This window comes from Rhamphochromis sp. 'chilingali', assembly GCF_963969265.1.
Source record: "Rhamphochromis sp. 'chilingali' genome assembly, chromosome: 18".
Classification (NCBI taxonomy): Eukaryota; Metazoa; Chordata; class Actinopteri; order Cichliformes; family Cichlidae; genus Rhamphochromis; species Rhamphochromis sp. 'chilingali'.
Genome location: NC_137945.1, coordinates 21,750,517 through 21,773,465, shown reverse-complemented (window position 1 = coordinate 21,773,465; position 22,949 = coordinate 21,750,517). Strand labels below are relative to the sequence as shown.

The 22,949-nt window shown below is 39.8% G+C and overlaps 1 protein-coding gene and 1 long non-coding RNA gene across 2 annotated transcripts in view; one reads left to right on the top strand and one right to left on the bottom strand.

Annotated features, from left to right (window-relative positions):
* Positions 1 to 513: 513 nt before the first annotated feature.
* LOC308386464 lies at positions 514 to 13,513 on the bottom strand. Its single transcript, XR_013969802.1, has 5 exons — positions 8,328 to 13,513; positions 5,374 to 5,499; positions 3,956 to 4,039; positions 3,582 to 3,704; positions 514 to 1,806 (listed from the first exon to the last, which is right to left on the bottom strand). It is a non-coding gene; the product is annotated as an uncharacterized lncRNA (long non-coding RNA).
* Positions 13,514 to 17,232: 3,719 nt separating this feature from the next.
* The window catches only part of ctnnd2a (catenin (cadherin-associated protein), delta 2a), a 273,917-nt gene continuing 268,200 nt past the window's right edge, over positions 17,233 to 22,949 (top strand). Inside the window, exon 1 of the mRNA XM_080865626.1 lies at positions 17,233 to 17,463. The gene's annotated coding sequence lies outside the window, so the exon portion shown is untranslated. The remainder of the gene's footprint in view (positions 17,464 to 22,949) is intronic.

The following is a 22,949-nucleotide window of genomic DNA, read 5'->3' as shown; positions in this document are numbered from 1 at the left end:
ATACATTTATTTATTTTCTTATTCCTTTTCATTTTTACTGACTGAACAGTGATTGTATGGTTTTTGTTTGTTCTTTTATGTTCTACAGAATTAAAATAGGTTTCATTTGGAATTGTGTGAAACCAAAACACACCTCAGTGTGTTGAAATTGCTTTTTTTTTTTCTTCCCCTTTCTCAACAGTGTTTCTACTGAGTCAGTGTTCAGTGCATTAAGGTATTTAGAATCAACACTAAAGTAATTTTGCTGTCGACCTTTGCTTGATGACCCCCACATAGGTTATTTTATGGTGGGACTTGGAAGAGCGGGGACAAATCTCTCCTTGAGGTGCATGATTAATTATCTAAGTAGCGCATTTATTCCCGGTAACAAACTATATTCACGTTACGTTACGAGAAAGGTTTAAGCCTACTGGAGGGCTGCGTTTTCCTGTAATGATAACGTCAGCTGTTAGACTGGATATGATTGTGCACCAAATGCCGTGTACATCCACCATCAATAAACCTCTTTGAAGACAGCTGTAATTGTGAGTCTGACTAATAAGTAACACACACCTTATTTTTGTTTGGGATATAAATATATTTTTTGAATAGTATGCCATGTTATATACAATGTTAGTCATCAGCTTAAATATACAGTTTAAAGACAGAAGTTAGCTACATAACAACATAATGTTATGTAGTACATAATGTATGCTACATGACGGGAAACAAATAGCTGCTGTGCTGAAAATAGCTGCAAAATGTAGCAAAGGTTGCATGCTTATATTTTCTATAATTGTGTAAAAAGGGAAAAAAGTTTTTAGGTAGATAACATTAATCAGAGCACCAACTGATTGTGACAGTAAAAGCTGGTACTGTAGCTATATCCCAGGATAGGAAAAAAAAGGTCTGTGACCTGAGCTTAAATAACTGTGGCAAAGCATGCTTTTAATATATAAATCATTGTCAATGAGTAATCAACACAGTGTCATCTCAGACCGTACCTTGGCACACAGCCTAAAACAACTCCCCGGACAGGAAAATTAAAAACAAAAATTGAGCTTTAGATAACCAAGATAAAAAAGATCTGCCAGGGCTAGTTATTCCAATCCAAAGTGAAAGCAAAACTATATCTGAGCACCTTAATATTTCCTAGTCATGCTTCAGCAGCCACTACTAAGTGCAAGTTAATGTCGTAGCAAGTGCTTCGAAAACAAAGTTCAGTTTAAGCACCTTTAAAGTTAATCATATCCACTTTTTATAGCTAAACACAACTTCAGCTATTAAAACGCTTTGCTGTGATAATAAAAAAAGAAAACATGCACCTTAAACTGTTTGTAGTCCACATGATGCTGCATAAAAGGTTGTATATGCAGCTGGTCCTTAGTGTGTGGGAAATCAGGATATTAGGAAGACTTAGGAATTTCATTTCCGCTTGACTGAATATTTTGCTTCTGTGTGGCTGGGAAACTTATCTGAAGAGTCAGTAGTCATACAACACCTGAAACAGCTGCTACAGAAATATACTGGTACTTGACAGGAAAGCCTAAATGAAGTGGAAGCTCCTCCTCGCATAATCCACCGAAGCAATGCATACTGCAGAGGAACTGACAGCGCATGCAAGTTTTGAGCTTCATGCTGTGATTGAGTTTGGATTCAGGTATCCATTTATAGAGAGTTTAGCATCTGGTAGCATTCAGTCATGGCGGAAAGAATTGCCTTGGCTTTGCACAGTTTTTTAGTCTGCTTTCTGTTTTTCGTCCCCTCGTTCCTCCTTCGTCTTGTTGCTCCCCTTCTCCTCTTTAAACTCTCAGTGGGCATTTTGATCTAGTCAGTAAAACACAGACACATGCTAATTATTGTTGAGTCAAGTGGATAAAGGTAAGGAATTAGCATTACAATGATAAATTATGAAGGCATTCTTAGCAAATATGTACTGTCACAGCAACGTAGCCTGCACGTTATTGAGGACTATTTATCCCTTATTGTGAACTGAAACACACCAACTTAACTCTTTGCACAGAAAACTGAAGCGTAGATTACAATCACCATACAATGCCACAGTATGTATGTGAGGTTTACTCAAAGCACATCAGTCACAACATTACGAACACCTACATAGGTCTCCCTCACTTCTAAGGCAGCTCTATCACGGAGATGATTTCACAAATCCTTTGAAGGCGTTTCATAGTATCAGACATCAAGATGATAACATCAGGTCCTTATAGTCCTGAAATGTGAGGCTCACTCATTTGGAAAAACTTTCAGTACGATTCTCAGTTGGATTCACATCCAAGGGATTTGGAGCCCAAGTCAACATCTCGAAGATTTACTGTGGTATTCCTGTATTATTGTTGCCATGTTAAACTGTTTAGGCAAGTATTAAGTAACACCGGCTTAAATGCCAGGACCCAATGTTTCCACGTTTTGTGAGGTATATAACCACTGCATGCTGGGAACACTCCACAAGAGCTGCTGTGTGTGTGCCCGTTTCCCTGCTTCTGCATCATGAAGAACTGAGTGAAAAGTGGCTGATCTTTGCACAATGCAAGTTTGTTTAAAATAAATCAAATCAAATATGTCACAATGTGAGCCACTATGTTTAAGCATGAGCTTGTCTGGTCAGACTAGGTGCACTCTGCGAGTCCGCAGTTTGCTCTGCTGTGTGACTCAGACTTCAGCAATGAATCTGAATCATATAATCTGATTCTGATCCAACTCTTAAAATTTAATTTGGGTGAACAACACGGTGCGTCACTGATCTAGAACTACTTGGGCTGTTTTTTCCCATGATAGTTTGTGTAAAAAACTTCTATAGCATTCTTTGAATTATCTCCCTCAGTAAGGTGAGGAGAGATTACCACAAGCATAACCAATGAGAGACCAATCTGCAGTTCCTGCCTCTTTCGAGTCTCTCCTACTCTTATACCCTGTTACCAGGTAAAGTAGTTTAAGAAACAAACAGTCTTCTGTTTGAATTAACTCTTAAAGCCGGGCAGCTTCATCACCTGTCAGTGAGTCATCCACTGTCTGGCAAGATAAAACGCTTCAGCCAGCCAACATTCCATTCCGTCAGTTGTCAATGTTAAATGTTGCATCTCAGTCAGAGAAACTGAAAGAAATACTTTCCTAAGCTGGTCACTTCCAAGGTTTAAAGTACAAACGTGAACTTAAACTGCATGTTTCCACCAATCAGCTACAACATTTAGGCTGATGTCAGATGAAGTGAATAACTCATAGAGTGCAAAGCACTGCAATATGACTGCAATAGAAACAAAAATCATAGCAGTAATCTTCCCTACCAGAAAGAGTTTGAAAAATGGGCCAAATAGTCCAAGGTGTTGACTATCTAAGGCCAATCCAACTGAGCATTCATGTACAGAATAAACTTGATCCACAGAGGACCTACTTTGCAACCCAGAGCACCTCAGTGCCAGACACCCTCAGAGGACAGGTGCACATACTGAATGGTAAGAGCTGTAACATGAGGCGAGATGAGGGCGACCTTCAAAATATCATGCAGGTGGTTTTAATAGTGTGGCTGGGTTAGGCTTGGGGTAAATTTCTTAACATCAGATAATGTGTAAAAAGTCAAGACTTACTGATTTCTCACGACAATGGCAACTCATCGAAATTTCGACGGACGTGATCAGTTGTAGAGTCATCTGGAGAAACGGTAAACTCCGCATTTTGCAGGTTAGGTTATGTAAGGTACGCACAGACGTCTGCAGAAGAGAGGTGAGACCTTTTAAACTTAACAATGAACTCTATGCAGTACAATCAGCGACTACAAAATCTGAAATGATTATTAAGCTGCATAGCTAAACACCTGGGTCCAGCTACGATTATGATTATGGTAATGCAATGCCTGACTGTTTAGAGCAGTGGTGAACAGGTGCATGTTAAAAAGGGCTACCTTCTAAATGTATCATCATTATGCATTTTATCTGATAGATACAGAATAATTATGACTCACTGCGTTGCCTGGTGTGCAGTTGCGTAGCTTGTGTGAGAATACTGAACAGTCTGAGTTTTGCAGCAAGCTTGTGATTTCTTCTGTCTTGAATGAACAAAACATGAAGTAGTCAATGTTAGTCATACCACTAAAGATTGTTCAAACATTCAAAAAGCAACTAGTGTTTTTTGTTATTTTTCAGAATGTTGGAAGGACATATTGCTTTCAATATTTTTGGTGGTGTCCATAGATAGAAGAGAAAAATGTTGATGCTGAGCAATATTTCTTCCGATCAAAACCTTACAACAACTAAAGGCAACCCCCCCCCCCCCCCCCCAAACTTTGCTTAATTGTAAATACTGAGGTTTCTTTCTGTTAAAAGGAATTGCTTTACTTCCCACTGTCGCCGAGTGCTTGCTTTCAAGGGGTGTCTGATTGTTGGGGTTTTCTATTATTGTAACAGAGAGGCAACTGTAGTTGTGGGTTTGCACTGTGTCCATATATATATATATATATATATATATATATATATATAAAAACACCCAGCACGCCCCTGCGGGCGGTTTATCCTTCAAGCTCGGGTCCTCTACCAGAGGCCTGGGAGCTTGAGGCTATATATATATATATATATATATATATATATATATATATATATATATATATATATGTGTGTGTGTGTGTGTAAATACTGTAATATACTGTAAATAGTAGGTAGTTACAGTAAATGGCAGTTATTTACAGTGCATATCTGTAGTAACCTTGCACTGTATGAAAAGAAGTTTCCAGAGACCACTTGTTAGATTTATAGACTGACAGGAAGTGTGAGCTGGCTTAAACGTGTATTTTTAATTGCACAGCTGACCTTAAAATAGCATGTGAGTGACTCTTTCTAACTTCATGTTTCACGCCAAACACGCAAACCAGCTTCTTTTCCTTGTTTTGCCTTAGTTTCCTTCTCCCTGTACAGCTGCCTCCAGATATTTCTTGCCAGTACTTAAAAAGGATTAGGTGAAAGTCCAACATCTGATGCCAAATATTAGGTTGCAGCTCCTTTTGCACCATTCCCACCTCCAGTGTCTAAATTTTTTGCTGTAACCTGGCTGCTTCCTATTACACTTTTTCCATCTCGTCCTTGGTGATCATATGTCATATATACACCTATATGATTTTTGTACAGTTAATATGATCTATACTGAAATCCTGGGATACATCAATCCATCTGTATTAGAGGGGAATTAGCCTTTGAGCTGTAACTGAGATTTAATGCTTTTTTCTTAGATTACAACAAAGACCTTTAGCCCAGCTGATATATATCTGTATACATACAGAGTCACAACTGAGCACACAATGTTTGGGGTTAAGCAGCGTGTCTACATGGTAAGTTCAAATAGTTATCTAAAACAAACTTGGCATAAAAATAGAATCAGTGTCTTACTTACTGTCCTCTGCAGTTCCGTTTGAATGATGGTGATATAATCACTTCTGATGTTATCAAGTTGTACACTACCACAGGACAGAGAGAGAGGTAGAAGAAGGAGAACAAGGAAACTGATGCAAAAAAGAGGCTTAAGGTTTAGGGTCAGAGTGTGGGGGATATAGGGAGAGAAAGAGTGAGACAGAAACATAGCGGTCAGCCAAAAAATCTAAAACATATTTGCATAAAAAGCATTTTAAACAACCAGCTGTGCCCTCCTCTGTGAAATGCACAGGTGACTTTCAAATCTGGAAAGACTGCACATCGTGAGTTATGCACAAGAAAAACAATGCATGCTGCTGATTACTTAAGCCGATATGTCTCGACTATGTGTAGGAGACAGAAGAGTTACATTTTTTTTTTCCAAATGAGGTTGAAGATACGTTGCACTACATGTGTAGCAATAGGGTTTCTAATCAAGTATATGTGGGTGCATGACAATGTCCCTTTGATCACAGAAGAGCGATTACTACTGTTAGGATTAATGATTAAAAAGGTAACGAGTTCTTTTATAGTCGAATTAGATTTGTGTGTGTCACGGATGGAATCTTTCGCTGAATTTCGTAAAACATGTCCCGCCTGTTAGTGTTTTATGAGCAAATCTTAATCTCTCCAGATTTAAGTATATTTACCAAAGTGTCACATTAAACGTAATGAGCTAAAATGACACAGTCTTAAATGAAGCCTTGAGGAGTTTGTAACACTGACACTCGGTGGCAGAAGTTTTCTCATGGATTAAGTATTTCTTCAAAACAGGTTTCTGTTGTTTTCGGACAGAGTTCAGTTCAGTTCCGAAATTTGTGGCCAACCCTTCCAGCAATGAATGAAATGCTGAAATGTTCATTCAGTCTTGACATTTTAACAGCAAATGAGGAACCTCCGTCACACTTGACAATAAATTACATTTAGGACAATTTGGTTCCCAGGCACCACGATTTAGTGTCTCCAAAGCTGAGATCATTCTTATTCTGCTTACAGCTCTGGTTGCATGATAGACAAAGAAAATACTATATACATTTTTCAGTTCATACTAATGCACCTAACATTTTTAAACCACAGCCAAACACTGCAAAAAAAGCAAAAGCAACGATCAAATAATTGTCATAATGTTACACATAAACCTACTACACAGAGTTGCAAGTAAAGATTTGTGAACCTGTTGAATTACCAGCATTACTTAATGAAATATTTCTAAAATTTGATCTATTTAATTATAACATTCCTATGCTTCTGGTCATAGAACTTTGTCGATATTTCCACCTGTAAAATTTCTTTGTACTATTTTGAGATCTCTTCAGGGAGTACAAGCCACTGAGACCCTGAAGTAGAAAAGCAACCCTAAAACATGATGGTCCCTCCACCGTGCTTCACAACTCAGATGAGGCTTTGCTCCAAGTGTAGCGCTGGGATTTTAGCTTCAGTTTCACCTCTCCTCAGAGGTGAGCCGTAGAAGTAGTAAGGAAATAGCACTAGCATTTCTCTCACACGTGAACACATGCTTTAGCAAATTGTAAAGATTTCTGCACGTCTTCTACTATTGCCCTTGTGTTTTAGTTCACCTGTTCAGGATTGTAGATCATTTTCTTGAAATGATCCTTTCAAGTAGTAACAAATCATGAATTTTCTGTATTTTACAGGTAATTTATTTTTACTGTTGAAACGCAGGACTTTAAAAACCTTTGAGACATTTTTCATCTTTTTGCATCTTTTCAATGCAGTTCCTCAAAGGTCCTGTGAATGGTGACACACCAATAGTTTTTCAGAAGAGCCACACTGACATTATAGACTTTGTATCCCTCGATTAATAGGGAGGGGCACCTCCACAACTATGCTCCAAATCTTATCTCCTTGACTGGAATAACTATGACGAAGTACCTTTAGAAGCAGCCATGAGTGGACACAAAAAGTTTCTTTATTTCCCATTTAGTCAGAGACTTTGACGATGATCCAACTACATTTTACAAGTCACGAAAGCAAAACTCCTGGTAATTCCAGTAGGTTCACAGAAGTTTTTCCTCGAACTGAAATATTGATAGTACATTGACGCAAGCGCAATTCTGAGTTACTGTGACTGTACTCAAAAGTTTTCATTCAACACTACTTTAAACTTCCCTCGATTTCAGAGAGGAGTTTGCACATTTTACTTGACTATACATGTCTATGTACTTTTTTTTTTTAAAAGAAAACAAATCATGTTAATGCTATTTAATACAATGCAAAGCAACTGCTCCACATACTATTAAGAAGTTAGAAATTGACACACTTTTAACTAACCAAACAATTAAAATGAGCAGGTACTAGTCAAGTACTGAACTCCACACTCTATTCAGTAGGATCACTTTACTTTTTTAGTCACCTGTACTCTAACTGAAATCTTGTTTTTGACTTGGGTTCTAGCGCAGTCAATGTGTTCTTTCTGTATGGAGTTTATTAACATATGTATAGGTTTGCGCGTGTTTATACGAATGCATGATTTGGTATCTTACTGAACTTAAACTTGAGTGGGATTTCAAGAAGTCTTTCATTAATCTACCAATTCCTGTAAGCCATGAGCTAATTCCCGTAAATCCTATTTCTATTTCAGTTTCCTTATTACTGGCACATGGGAAGTTATTAGCACGGAATTCCCCTATGTGGAAAACTCTGAAGTCTCTAAACAGTAAATGCGCCAGTCGCTCGTCGGAGAAGGCAGTGAGACGGATGCGCGTGTAGTCAGCTCCCGGTAAGTTTCGAATACGCTAGACTACGCTGCTTTACCTGGTACTGGCTTTGCATGTTTGCATTTTCATTCATGCATTAACACTGACCTGATATCAGCGCAAACTTGTCACCGATTTAATGGTTTTAAGTGAGTTTAATTCAGTGCGTCACCATCGTAGGCCATTTGGGTGTACCTAAGTGGCATGCTTTATTACTTACCATTGGTCATTCTTCATTCATATTCACCTCGGGCTAATGTTGGAAGCGGGCAGTATCGAGTGCGTCTTCATTGCTGCTGAAATTCTTCAAAGTTATGGCTTTACAGTTTGAAACTATACGTGTTCGTCCTCCCTCTATTCCCGCGGTTCTTGTGGCTTTTGAGCGAAGGAATCACGCAGGAATCACGTCCTGCCTTACGCAGCATGTGACATTACTTCCGTCCTCGCTAAGGTTTCACTTTACTTCAACATAAATTAACGTGTAAAAAAAAAAAAAAAAAAGATTCAACCTCGAAATAGCAAAATGTACGCTGACGCCAAAGGTTGCTGTGACAGAGTGGAGGTAAAGAGTGCAGGATGCGTGCACGTTGTTTAGCTCATGCTGTGGGCAGGCTTTCATGTTTTCGTGAAACTGCCAAATATAGCTCCAAGCTGATGGACCTAATATTTAATCTGGCAAATCCGAGTAGTGCACGCTATCAGTAATTTGCCCTCCTTATTTCTTGCGTCTATGGCATGTTAGTCATTACCTTCTGTACCCAAATGTCACACGTGTTCATCTTTAAATGTTTCCACTTTGTCCATTCATTCATTCATGTACTATGAAAGCACTATGCAGAAAATGTTACTGAGAAGAATCTGCTGTGTCACAAATGTTCCCAGAGGCTATATGCGCGTTGATTTTCATGGTCGACTACTTTTTAAATGTATCTATTAAAAGTATCTACAGTAGTTATGCTACCTCCCTACATAATTCTCAGTGTAGTCAATTACAAGTGAACTTTCTGGAACAGACATTTCCCTTTTTGCTAAAGTCAAAACTATATTTTCTTTTTTCCCATTTCTCTCTCTTTTTTTTAAACTTAATATGCTTTTAGAGCTTTCAAATGCACATCCAGTCCATTATAACCTATATGGACATACCGCATAATGCATGTGAATAGATTGATTTTGCAAAAAGACAGAGAAGATAGGCATAGTATTGTCAAACAATTATTCTCCTACCCTTCAAGCCTGCGTGGCCAAGAAGTAGAAGACTATAAATACGATCTGTGAAAAGCAGATATTAAAGGTACTGTCATGGATTTCCCCAAAAATATACTGTCAGGATTAAAGATTTGGTAAGGCCACGTGACACACAGCAGTTCTGAATAAGCTAAATAATAAAAAACAAAAGCACATTTTGCCATATGCACCCCAATATATAATCCACCTGAGATGCTTTGTTCCATTGTAAACAGGTGGGAGGGGGCAACAGCTGAGGCTCAAAATGGATTTACCACACAAAACAATTTTAACACAGAACTTGTTTAAACTCGTTGGGGGGTAGCATCTTTCACTCTGTCTAAGATTAGATCTCTGCAATGATGATTTTTTTTTTTCTAATGCAGCCAGGTCAAAGGTTAACTCTGTAATATGTAGCATTTCAGGTCACGCACCCAACTTATTCGGAATTGTTGCAAACAAATCTCTTTATATAACAAAGCATGGCAAAAACTGTGGGAAAAAACTACTTGCACAATCGATTCCCACAGTTTTGTTTTGTGTTTTTTGCTGCAACCTTAACAATGCTCTACTTCCTAACCAGTTGGGTTTGGTTTGTTGAGTTTTTTGTTTTTTTTTGTTTTTGTTATGTTTTTTTTAAGGATGAATTGCAGAAACACTTAAAAGAAAAAGGACTGAATTTCTTGCAAACTCTTTCACTTGACTCTATTTTGACAGTGGCGCTGCCTGTTACCAGTAAGAGTTTATCTAGCCCCAGTAATAGTGTTTTTCTGGCTTTTTTAAAGTAAAGGAAAATATGTGTGGGTGCACGTGTCTGCTACAGTGGTGGAATTGACACTAATTAAAGACATCCATCAGATTATGACAGTGTTGCCAGGCAGCAATGCATCGTGGGACCTCACCAGTGCATCCAAGACAGCAATCAAAGACGCTGATGATGTTCCGCAGCAAGATTCATCTTGTTTCTGTTGATTCACTGACAAACTATGTGTGGTATAAACCGAGACACACAATGTCATATGTTTTTAAATCATTACGTTTCCGTCAATAAAGTTGCTTAAAGTCGTCGCCTGCAGTCAGCTGCAAGTCGAAGCGTTTCATTTTACGAATCCTTCATTTACATTAAGGTTGCACATCAAGCACTGCAGCAAGTGCATTAAGGACTTCGGGTGTTTGTTGTGGCTACAATGACGTTCTTACTGCTTGAGGAATGCAGTCAAGTATTTCATGCATGCTGGACAGGATTTATTTACTGTCCTTTTAGACACCTGCACCCAACTAGACCAAATCACTTCCTTCTTACGGGAAATTGTTTACTGGTAAAATGGAAAAAAGCTAATCAAGCATGATTCAGGCCTTCTAGGATCTTGGAGCAAAGATAAAGCTGTCTTAGAAAAATACAAAGGTGGCAGCTTTTGTGAGTAAATCATAGTGTGAGAATAAGAAAAGAGTTAAGAAAATACTCCTCAGGATTAGCGAGTTTTAATTTAAAAAATTTTTTTTTTGCAATTAGTTTTTCAGGCTGATGTCTTAGAGTACAATGAAAAATATCAACAAGCGTAGTGGGGGAGTTTCAAAGTGTTGCACTCAAGGCCTTTGCAAAAAAAGTGCATAAAATGCAAGATCTTGTTCTTACAATACTGCATGTGGCTTAATGTGCTTAAAGTGTGCTGTTGAAATCTGCCTCGTAAAAAGGGGTAGGTTAGTCACTAGAAGTAATTAATCACGTTCTTCTTAAAAAAATATTTCCACACCTGTCAGATCTGCGGGGAGATAGTGGCTTTTTCTCTGTGTTGTCGTTTACCTGATTTGGATCATCAAAGGTCCACACCAGTGTTTTTGCTTGTTTTAGCTCACTTCACAGCATGCACTGTATGCTGACCTTGATAGATTTGCTTTATTGTACGATATGCATATTTTTGGCATCACATCACTGAAGTATAAAGCGTCCGTGGGAAAGCTAAGGGAACACTGTGATCCTTTTGCTGAAGTTCACGTGTGGCCTTGCCCAGATGAAAGAATGGATGTGTCACACACTGTCAGTCACCAAACAGAAACCAAGGTGGAGTAAGGAACGTTGCATTCTCCATGTTTAGGTAAATAAAATTTTCAATTTTTATTCAGCATTGTTAGCAAACATAAGGCTTAAGGTAAACTCTGAGTCTGGTAGTTAGATTGTTGCTTTATTATTTTCTTGTCAGATTTTGGGGATCATTTTGGTTGTGTTTCCTCTTTAATTGTAACGCATATTTTTAAAAATGCAATAAGGCTGCATGCTAATTGGACCTAATGCTTTTGCTTTTGTCTCTCATGACGTGTACATGCGAATATTACGTGACCTGTTGCATGCAATCTTATCTAGTCATTCTGTGTTTATGCCGCTATCTCCGTCTGACAACTATTGATGAATTGCTGCAGTTACTGCACCATTAAACAAATTTAATGTAAACATCAGAGTCATTTATTCCATTTTGCTCTTTATTGCAGTCTCAGTCTCTTTTTGCATGCATACCCGCATGTACTGTGGCCAGTTTTCACAGTGAAAGACTGACATGAGGGTGTGACTTTCACACACATCCTGGAATACACGGTTGCTTAATATTCCTAAATGAAAACCGATTACTGACAGCATTTCTTGTAAAACTGTGTCGCAACACATTTTATGAATGAAAGTGCAGACAGACTATAGTGTTGTGATTTTTTCTTTTTTTTAAAAAAGAAAAGGAAAAAAAAGAAGAGAGAACTAAAAACAGGAACTTGGTTTAACTTGTCTGAAAGACTCATCTTGTGGGGTTTTCTGTTACCGTATGCTACATTTTTACATCCTCCGTTTTAGGGAAGTTCTTTGATTATAGCACTCTCACTAACCGAGGCAACTCTTTGCTTCTTCAGTTCTCCAGCAAAACAGTAACAAGAAAAAACACGAGTTAGAATTCTAGGGCCATTATTTTACAGATTACATGAAAGTGTAATGCATTTGTGTAGAGTTTATGTGTCACTTGTAAAGAGTGCAGAGAGTGCTAGAAATGTGTGACATGACAATGAACACGCATGTTAAAACCGGTTCCAGCTGCCTTCACATGGGTAATAAATTAAAATCATAATTAATAGAAAGTGTCTTACTTTTAGCTGCACATCAAACAGCTCGCTGTGCATGTGTCAGGATTATTTAGGTTTATTGTAGCCCTATACATATAAACAAGGTTAAGGTAATATGTGTGGAACTTTTTAGTATTTCATATTATATTCATTTTACAAAACTCAAATTATTATTGTTGTTGTTGTTATTTTAATAATTTTAAAAGTATATTCACAAATATTGCCGTGAATATTACTCAGTCTTTTGTTAGAAGTAAATAGAGACATGTTGGCATATTTCTTTCTTTTTTTCATTTTATTAATGCTCCCATCTACATTTTAGACATACAGATGGGAAATATGTCTCGGTTCTGATTCACCTCTCGGACTCTCTTCCTTTCTCTCCTTTTTCTAGCCTTCTTTGTTTGTGTCTGTTATGATCAGTATTACTGTAGGTGGACTGCTACTGTTGCTACTTCTGGACTCGCCCTGTGGTCTCAGCAGGCAGACAAGAATTTTTGGCACGACATCCTGGGTTGTGGCCACTTGTCCCCTGAAACCTCTGTCATAGTTTTCAGCAATACTGGACATCCTGCTTCTTTTAATGCATTACTTGCTCAGTAGGAAGAGAAGAAAACAAAAGCCCTCCACGGGAAAACAGTGTACAGGTAACATGCAGAGGGTGCTAGTTGGATTCTGGTTACCTGACCTGGTCCTGCCAGGCCTGCACTCGCTGAGGCCTGTAATATGGAGAGATCAGATGGATTATCTGTTCTCTCTATATTGCAGTTTTTCATTAATGTAATGAATAAGTTGTTATTGATATCGTTGTTGTCATAGCAAAAATACCAGAAATACCACACACACCCAGACACACACTTGCAAACACACACACACACACACGTAAACAACTTCAGCTTAACAGCACAGCTGCATCCACAGTGGTTTAGTCTGTAGTTTTGTCAAAGTTCTTTTTTTTCTATGATCTATGTGCAGATTTGTTTCTCGTATGTATTTGATGCCACATGAGAATATTTCCTGATGATAGTGGTGGAGAGTCGATCCAAAATCCCTCACAGGTTTTCGGTTGTGTTCCAGACAAATCCAGTGACGTCACATCATTTTCATACTGGCAATGGGAGCGTTTACATCCAAGAGAACACCCGCATCAGGATAAAAGCATGCCTCCAAACTGCATAGCAGAGTCACTGAATCACCAGGCTTCAGATTTTCCTTTTATTTGTCACCTATCTTCAAACACTAGAGAGGGAGCAGCAAATGGGCTGAACAATACAATTAATGCTTGTGCACTACTTTAGACACGCCGCTGGCATCATCTCGGCCTGTTTACTTCCAACTTAAGTCTCATCTCTAAATTTCTTCACTTTAGTCCCCTCATCCTGCTTTCTTCACTTCTGCAGTGTGCTAAATACATGCTCCACCTCGGTCTTCAGGATCCCCTTCAGGTCCGTGTTCTTTCAGCTCTCAAGAGGCGGATGGGCAGGGACCAATCCGTGTCATCATCTTTTTAAGGAAGTCATTGCAGTTTTTTCGTAGCCAACTTCAAGAACGTGATGCCAAACTTGTCCTTCTCGTAACTCAGCACAGACTATGCGAGTTCTTTTCCAAGATCAGCAAGAAGAGGGCACGCTGTTTGGTTTTAGTTCCAATAAAGCTGTTTCCTTGTACCTCATAGTCCATTTGAATAAAACCTGTTTGTCTCTGAGCTTCCCGTGCATTAATAAAGTCAGGCATTGTTAAAACACTGTGTGGGTTTTTCTCTCCCAACAAATGCTGGTGGGTTACTTTGGTCACATTTTTGACCGAATAAAAGACAATAATGGCATTGGATACATGGTTTAAAATATGCCTGTTTGATGGTAACTGTGAGAGTCCACTGTAGGTGAAATGTATTTCAACACAGGGCAAATCAGCACTTCCTGCAACGAGTGGACTTTAACACACTTCGCGGGCATGCCAGGGACATGACTGTACACTGTGGCACGCCACCCAAAAAAAGAAGAAAGAATTATGCAATGTTTTATGTAAAACATCTCTAGGGACACAACCGTGGTAAATATTTTGCATGTAATTGACAAACTACTTCTAAGCCTCTGTTAACAGAGCCAGCATGACCTTTAAGCTGCAAACGTAATGCTTAAAGCAATGTCATTCCTTCAATCCACAGCTGGCCACTCAATCAGCCAATTTAATCCTCCAAAATATGAATCTGTTTAAATTTGCAACATTAACACGTGTCGTTATCTTTCACAAATCTATATCAGAGACGCAAACATTTGAATATGAATGGTTTTTAACTTATTTGGGTGACAAATAAGTTCACTAGCTCCAGCTAGTGGTAAATCTTTAAACCTGCATTTCTGCGTTCCATTCGTGATCCTCTGGGAGCGGAAGTAAGAGGCAGAAGACAAACTGAACTCACCCTATTCACCTTGTTTTTGTTTTTTTATATATATATTTTTTAACTTCTCCAGCTTCACCAAAATCGGTTTCTGGTCTTTAAACAGACTGGTAAGCAGCAGGCAGAGATATTCAGAAGAATAAAGGCAAATCTTTTGCAATATGTAAGAGATTTTAGTGTTTAGCGTTTAAATTCCATTTTGGCTTACAGCATGGGATGATAGTGCAACTTAGTTTTGCCCATATGTGCAAGATGAAGACAACAAATTCAAAACGATTCCATATGGCGTTAGAGCGCATAAAGAACACACAAAAAAGAAAAGCATGCGAACAGGCATAGGAAGTGAAATATTAAAACATTTTGTGGTAACTTGACAAAAGTGGAACACATATGCAGACCAGTAGCTACAATAGAAAGTTGATCTATGCTTTTAATTAAACATAGACTTGACTGAAGTTCAGCAAATAAAGTTGTTAAAAATATTAAAATGGATTGAAAAGAACAGAACAGTTTCCAGTATTGAATTTCCCAACTCTGCCTGTTTATGATGACACCAGCTGCTGTCTGGGAGAAATGTGGCTGTCTGCAGTGACGAGAGAACACCATCCTCCCTGTCTTTCTGACGTAGCTGCGAGATGAAGCTAATGAGAGGTGAGTCAGTGGCTGTGCTTGTTAATAATTTCAAAAAATCTTGCTCAGATGCTATTAACACCCCCCCCCCCCCCCCCCCCCCCACACACACACACACACACACATACTGACAATAAATAAACAAAAAAATAGATATTTGGGATCGATATCCCGAGTCACCGTTTGGCCAAAATCCTTCACTTTGATTGACAATTAATTTAAAAAATAAAATAAAAGAGCACCTTACATGATGTCAGGCTTACCTGCATTTGTCATGGGGATGAATCTCAAACTGTATTTACTACTTACTTTCACTGAGCAATGTTGACTATTGCTCTGCCATCTGATTAAATTCAAATAAAAGAATTAAAGAAGTAAATGTGTCTGGTATTGGTAGATAAGCTCTTATTTGTTGAGTTCAGTTCAATTTGTAACTGCTTATTTGTCTTCAGGGGAAAAGTACAAGACATTTAAAATAATAATAATCACAATAAATACATAATGATACTACTGCACAACAGATTGTCATTATATATATATATATATATATATATATATATATATATATATATATATATATATATATATATATATATATATATAATGTTGTCTATTCTAAAGCCATTCAAAAGACCAAAAACAGGCATTAAAGCCCCACAGCTCATTAGAGTGAGTTTTAAATCTGCATTTTTATTTTTATCTCACCACCAAAACAGCATCCTGACCCAAACATTACAGTCATTAAACTAATGTGGGTAGTTTAATTTCTTTGCACTTCTTCTGAAAAAAGGAACTTATGCCACAACTGTTGTTGAAGAAAAAATTGTATTTAATATAAAATATTATGAACTGGAGAGTTACGATACTGCCACACATTAAACTTATGCGATCTAAAATAAACTTATAATATGGAAATAAATGCAAAAGCCTTTACTTATGAATAGTGATGTGGTGGTATACATCTATTAATACAGTTTTGACATTTCAACACTGAAAAAGAAATTAGGATCACGTCGGCTAATTAGAGCTATTTCTCACAACTGACTTCTTAAACAGACAGAGAAAAAAAAATCAAAAGAATGAAAGGAAGAAGGTGGAAGTTAATTAGAAGCCAGATAAAGAACAAAGATGAAATAAAAGGTTCAGTCCTCATCTCAGTCAATCCAGGACAATTAACTCATGATACAACTACACATCTGAGAAATACTCCGTTTTTTCTGGCGTTGGGAAACTTATACGACGCAACAGCAGGAAAGGAAAAGGGGACCGACGCGAGGTGATCATCATCATAACCCCCAAAGGGACCTGGTTGCCATGGAGCGTGTGTGTGCAGCAGCAGTGGGATTAAGGGTCTCATTTAGATTTTGGGTTGCTTTAGGATAAGAGTTGGTTTTGGGCATACATATGATCGGAGATGGTGGGACACAAGAGACGAGGGAATAAAGGGCGTTTTATGGAGGAGGTTTCAACTGAATGGTACACTTGACGCAAGAGATGATTTTTAATACGAGATTTCGATTCCCAACACCTTCCTACCACACGTCAACCTGAAGATGGCGCTCTATATCTGTCTATTAACAGAGAACTGCACGTGCGCGCGCATGTGCGAGTGAGCGCGAGACCGAGACGGAGGGCTGCTGTCTGCCTCCTCTCCTCTCCGGTGGTGTTGCCTCCCTGTCGCTGCAGTGCATTGCTGCTCGCTCGCCCTCTCTCTCTCTCTCTCTTCCTTCCTCGCTTTTGTACCTCGCCTCTTCCTCCTTCTCACCCGTCTCTTCCACATCCCTCTCATCCTCCTCCCTGCGGATGCCTCAGCCTTGCACCCCCGCCCCAGCATCCCGGCAAATGGTTGTTCCATCCCCGGCAACTCTGGACGCAGGACGCAGCGAAAAGGCTCACAGCTCCGTTCTGATTTGAGCACACTGCGGATTGACTTGAAAGAGGGGCGGACCAGGGACAGTAGGGAAACGAGGAGACGCCTGACAGTGGCCAGGATCTCATTTCGGTAAGTCATCGCGTTATTTTCCCCTTTACAGTATCGGGCAGAGAGGTGGAAGCTGTCGGGTCCACAGACGCCCGTGCTTTCTGGTCCTTCATTTTAGTACGACTTGCATATTGGAGGAATGCGCAGGGGGTGTGAAGATGACTTTTGGGTTCCTTCGTGTATGTTTTTATGAAACTGGTTGGCTGAGTTAAATATGATGTCCTGCTTTTAACAGCGAGCTTACTGTGAAGCTCATCGCAGGAACAAGACTCCTGCTGTGCAAAGATCACCCAACACATAACAGATATTTGGCACCAGCTGGCTGCTGACCTAAATTCACCACTGGTTGTGCGTAAAAGTACTCCAAAGGTGCAAAAAGGCACCGTGTCAACAAAAGAGATAGAGGTGCTCTTTATTTGCTAGACTGCTGAAAGTCAAAACCAGAAATAAAGTTTTTATATTCTTCATGCTGTCTGGACTTTACTGCGTTTTACTTCTAAATCAATCGACTTTTTTCCCCTTCTTTTTTGGAACTCCCCTTTTTCTGTAAGTTTCTGGCTCACCAGAGGTAATAAAAAGATAAGAGTATGGGTGAGACTATATACCTTTTCCACAGCCATACTTGTGCTTTGATCAATAGACATTTGCAGGAGGGGGATTGGGCGCTGGCAGTTTGTCAAGGGCATACAATATATCAAGCAGATGATGTGGAGGAGAGCAGGAGGAGGGCTGGGCTGCTGGTAGGCATGCTGTGGATGCATGTTCAGGCTGCTGCAAGTCAACTCTTGGGCAGGTGCATGATGGACAACTAACATAAGGATGTACAAGGATTGAAAAAGTGCTAGTATTTGCTCTGTCGCATCAAAGCCCCCGTTGCTGCAAAAGTACAAAAAAAAAAGAAACAAAAAAACTTTTGAGATCTGCAGGTTTAGGCAGCTTCCTCTGTGGCCAGGTAAGCAGCCTTGTGACAATTCAGTCTCCTCTAATTCCCCTCAAACTGACTGAAGAATAAAGGAATATATTTTTCCTCACATACGCCCTACATGGATGGCAGCCTCAATCTGTTTCAGCCAGCACTTTATCCACTTTTCCAGTACTTTAAGAAATGACAATACAACATTCCTCTTCCCCATGAGCTGCACATCCTCAGGAAGTAGATTTTTTTAAATGTATTTATTTATTTTTACTGTTGAAGGATAAGAAGCATTAGAAATGATCTATCACTGTGGGAACTCTCTCAACAGTTCCTGCGCAATCTCCATCCTTCACATACACACAGATACTGACACATGCTCCATCCCCTCTAAGTTTTCTAAAGATTAGCTTCTTTTATGTCCAGTGAATGTCTCCAGTGGCCATGAAAAGCCTCGTCCTTCATCGCGGACACAGATTAGGCTAATTCACACAGCAGCACAGGCCTAATGCCTAATCACTATGCTGCGCTGGCAGAACAGAACAGTCTTTATACTGTGGTCGCCCAGAGAGGGAGGGAAAGACAGCGAAAGAGAGCAAAGGGGGGAAGCTAGCCGCCGGTGCCTATTGATCGGACGGAAGGGCTTCTGTCTGGCAGGCGTCCACAGGATGAAGTGCTGACGACAGTCCAACAAGCTGCCACGATGAGCTGGCCTTATACGTAGTGCTGATGTGAATGGAAGAGTTTGAATTATAGTTATGCTCTCTTTAGCAGAGCTGGGTCAGGGAAGATTGGAAAAGAGTGTATGTGTTAAGAGTTTTTTTTTTTTTTATCATCAGAATGTGCAAGTTGGTTGTGCAAAGCAGTGATAATGCAACAGATAAACAGGTGAACAGGTGCCATATTGCCATATTGAGACTTTCAGACTTGGGCATTCACTAAGCACAGCAAACAGGCTATTGTAAACCACATCAGGTATGTTTTTTTCCCCACATGGTGTGCCCGAGGTCAATTCTGTGCACATGAAATGAGTGAAGACCAGGATCAAGACAAGCCGAAAGGAACTCTCAGTGGCATGTGCTTTGATATTTGACCAAGTGTGTCAAGTCTAACAGGACGCGATATAACGAGTGTTGTCTGTTGACTTTGCAATGTAAAATTTTGGTGTCAGCAATAAAATGTTGCTTTCTATTCTTACTTTAAAATGAATATTGAGACAGAGGTGTCTGAGTAGGATGACACTTTCCATCTTTTTTTCCTTCACCTGCTTCAGAACCTTTCATAATTCATGTGACTCGGGCAGCGAGACAGCGTACTGAGCTCAGACACTGTCTGACACCAGTAGTACCTACAGCACCTGTCAACTCACAAGAAAATGAATCTGTTAGAGGTCCAGGGGTTCTGTTCTACACTTAAATCTGACCTTTGACCTCCATATTAAAGTAGGCAAGATGAAAAAGCTGTCAAAACATTTCCTCACAGTAGTAGACAGTGTTTGTCTCCTCAACAGGGAACTGCTTACATACATGACTGAAAGTGAGATTAAATGCTTGTTTCCTTTCTCCTTCATTCCTCCTGCTGAATAAATATAGCTTCATACTAAAGGTGGTCCCTCTTTGAGGTGTAACAAAAGCCCCGATGCTGAATGGCAGCTGTGTTGTGCGTGTGGTTTACACCTATACATTCTGCAAAAAAAGAAAAGAAAAGCAAAAGACAGATAAATATGGAACATGAAGGAAAAAAACATGCATACGTCCCCTTAAATTCAGAACCTTTCAGGCCTCAGGCAATTAGCTGACAGTTGATATACACTTGGCATCGATTCATTTGCATATTCATGGGAATAGGGTCGGTGCTAATTGGCAGCCACACTGTGCTCATCGATCAGATAACTTGATGCTCGTGGTGGCGACTTGATGCTTATGAGCTCGTTTAATAACATAAAAAACACAGATGGGCCTCCGCTAATGGACAATTTTACTGTGTCGCCATTACAGTGGGATTGTTACAAGATCACATACATGTTCCGCACCATTAAACTTTCACTCCTCTTTAAAACATAACTCTTCTTTCCCTCAAGGGTGCAATGCTGTGCACCCAACATGGCTTTCTGATGGATGTTCTAGAAATGATACTTTGCAGTTAAGTTTATACATTTAAGTCAGTCATAAAGTAGAATTTTTTTTTTCATCATCAATCAGCGTGACATTGGCAGTTTGCCCCATCAGGAAGAGGATCACCTTTGCCTGTAATGCTGTGTTATTGAGCTGGTCAGTAAGTCATTTCTTGTTTTCTTTAAACACAAAGTGTGGACTTGGAAGTTTATTTCTAAAGATGGAATATTTCTAAAGGAAGGAGTTAATTAATACAATTAATGTATTAATGCACCTTTGATCTTAGGCTGCAACCGATTGAGTACAACAAAAGCAAACAAGAGGCGATTCGTGTTTAAATGTAGGTGTGCACGGTCTAAAAGGTCTGACTTCAAGACCTTGTTCTTCTTACTTCGGGTGTCCTTGACAAGGACAGAGAGGACACAGAGTACCTCACAGCTCGAAGGACCTCAGTTTGTCACTGAGGCTTTGGCCTTTTTATAAAGAAAGGAAGGTACTGACAGTGTTTTCTGTTGAAAACAAAACAACTATTAAACACGGGAAATCAATGGTTACCCAGGGAATAGCATTTTTTGAGATAGTATCACCAGACTCTGATGGTGTGACGCGGCCTCCTTTTTTTTCCACGCCTGCCTGCACGGTTAATGTATCCTCACCATCTGCTGACCTTCGCATTAAAGCTGGGAAAAGATGGAGAAAATTTGCAGTTTGGAGGTGAGTGGACTGGACAGTGTCATTAAGCCGCTACAGCTTTGGCTGGACCGAGTAACTGACATAATCTGCCTGTTTCAACCTTCTCATAGCTACTTAGCATTTCTCTGACTCCATATGGAAAAGTTTCATTTTGACAAAAAAGGTGAATGTGGGGTGGGGTAGGGGCTTCTCCCCGTTTTGGGAGATGGGTGTTGAGACTAGAGAATTACCTACGAAAGCTGGGCCAAGCTCATGCAGCAGATAGGCATGGAGGCTTCTTAAGTGCCCTTGAGCATTTTGTCTTCCTCAATCACACACTTCTCTTTTTGCTGTAAAAGAAGAGGGAAAAAAAAACGTGCAATTTTAACAATGCCTCGGATTTATGGCTCGATTTCCACTGATGCCACATATAGTAAAAATATATGGCCTCATAGTGCAGGTAGGTGGTAAAAGGTAAAATCATTCACCAATTGCTGTGTATTGTACGCGGTGGTGATTAATGAGAGCAGGACTTTCAGAAGCGCAGCAGGAAGGAGACAGGGAGGGAGAGAGAAGATAGTGATATGTCAGTGTTGGAATGAGTCCAGGAAGCCAGCAATATGTGTGAGGGAGACAGACAGAGAGAGAGGGGGGTGGGTGGGTATGGATACCTGCTAGTGTGTCTCTGCTGCTGACTCTCCTCCCATCTTCTAATGAGCCCGCTGCATATGGGACTCCCTCTGTCAGCCCACTGCCCTCCTTCTTCCCCTCAACTCCATTATCCTCCCTCTTTTCCTTTACTCTTTACTATGAGAAAACAAAAGAGTAGTAAAGAAATTAAATTAAGAAGTCAAAAAGCCAAAGGGAAGATAAAAGAAATGGGTGATGTGACAAGAAAAAAGCACAAAGACGTGGGGGGTCAAGCATGCAGGTTAGGGAAGAGGGAAGTGGCAAAAAGATAAAGAGATTAAAAAAAAGATAGGTGAGGTGGGTGAAAAGATGACGTGGTGGAAAAAATTGTGAACTAGTGGCATAGCTTGAAGAGCGAAAGAGGATTATAAGCGCTGAGACGAGGAAGAAGCAGGGAAGCTGAGACCGGGAATCATCAAATGTAAGAAGTGACAGAATAGTGTGAAGAAAAAAATGCCCAGCAGAATGACAGGATGACAAGGAAAGCCACACGACGGCACCGTGCTGTACTTCTTAGTGTCAAAAATGAAAATGCTGCATATTAAAACCTAACGATGTGTGTTTAGCGCGGGCCCTACAGTGAGCCGTATGTCAGCGGTTACCTTGCTGTGACATCGTGTTTGTGCCTACCACACTTTACTGTGCTAGGCTGAATAATTAATTGGCTCAGCTAGCCAGGTCTGCCAGAGGTAATTGAGCATCAAAGAGAAGCTGGAGCCCAGATCATCCTGATTTCCCTGGGCCAAAATGAAGCCCGGAGCTGGCTTGTGCATGTATGACAAGTGTGTCAGCGTGTGTGATTGTGACCTTTATTACATGTATGGGGGTTTGTCATTAGGATTCGTATTTGTTCAGAGGTTGGAGAGTGTATGCCTCATTGTTGCTGCGTGTCCTTGGGTGCATATGTGTGTGTTGTTGTTGTTTTGTTCAGCTCCTTGACATTCTTTTAATGAGGTTGCCTGCATTACAGTTTCACCACCTGCCTGGTCCTTTCTGCTGGCTTGTTATTGACTAAAACACTGAATTGTAGCTTTGTTCCTGGAGAGACCTGCACTTTGAACCTGTGGGTAAAATCATGGTGTGAAATTAGGATGAGAGACATATATTGGTCTGATATC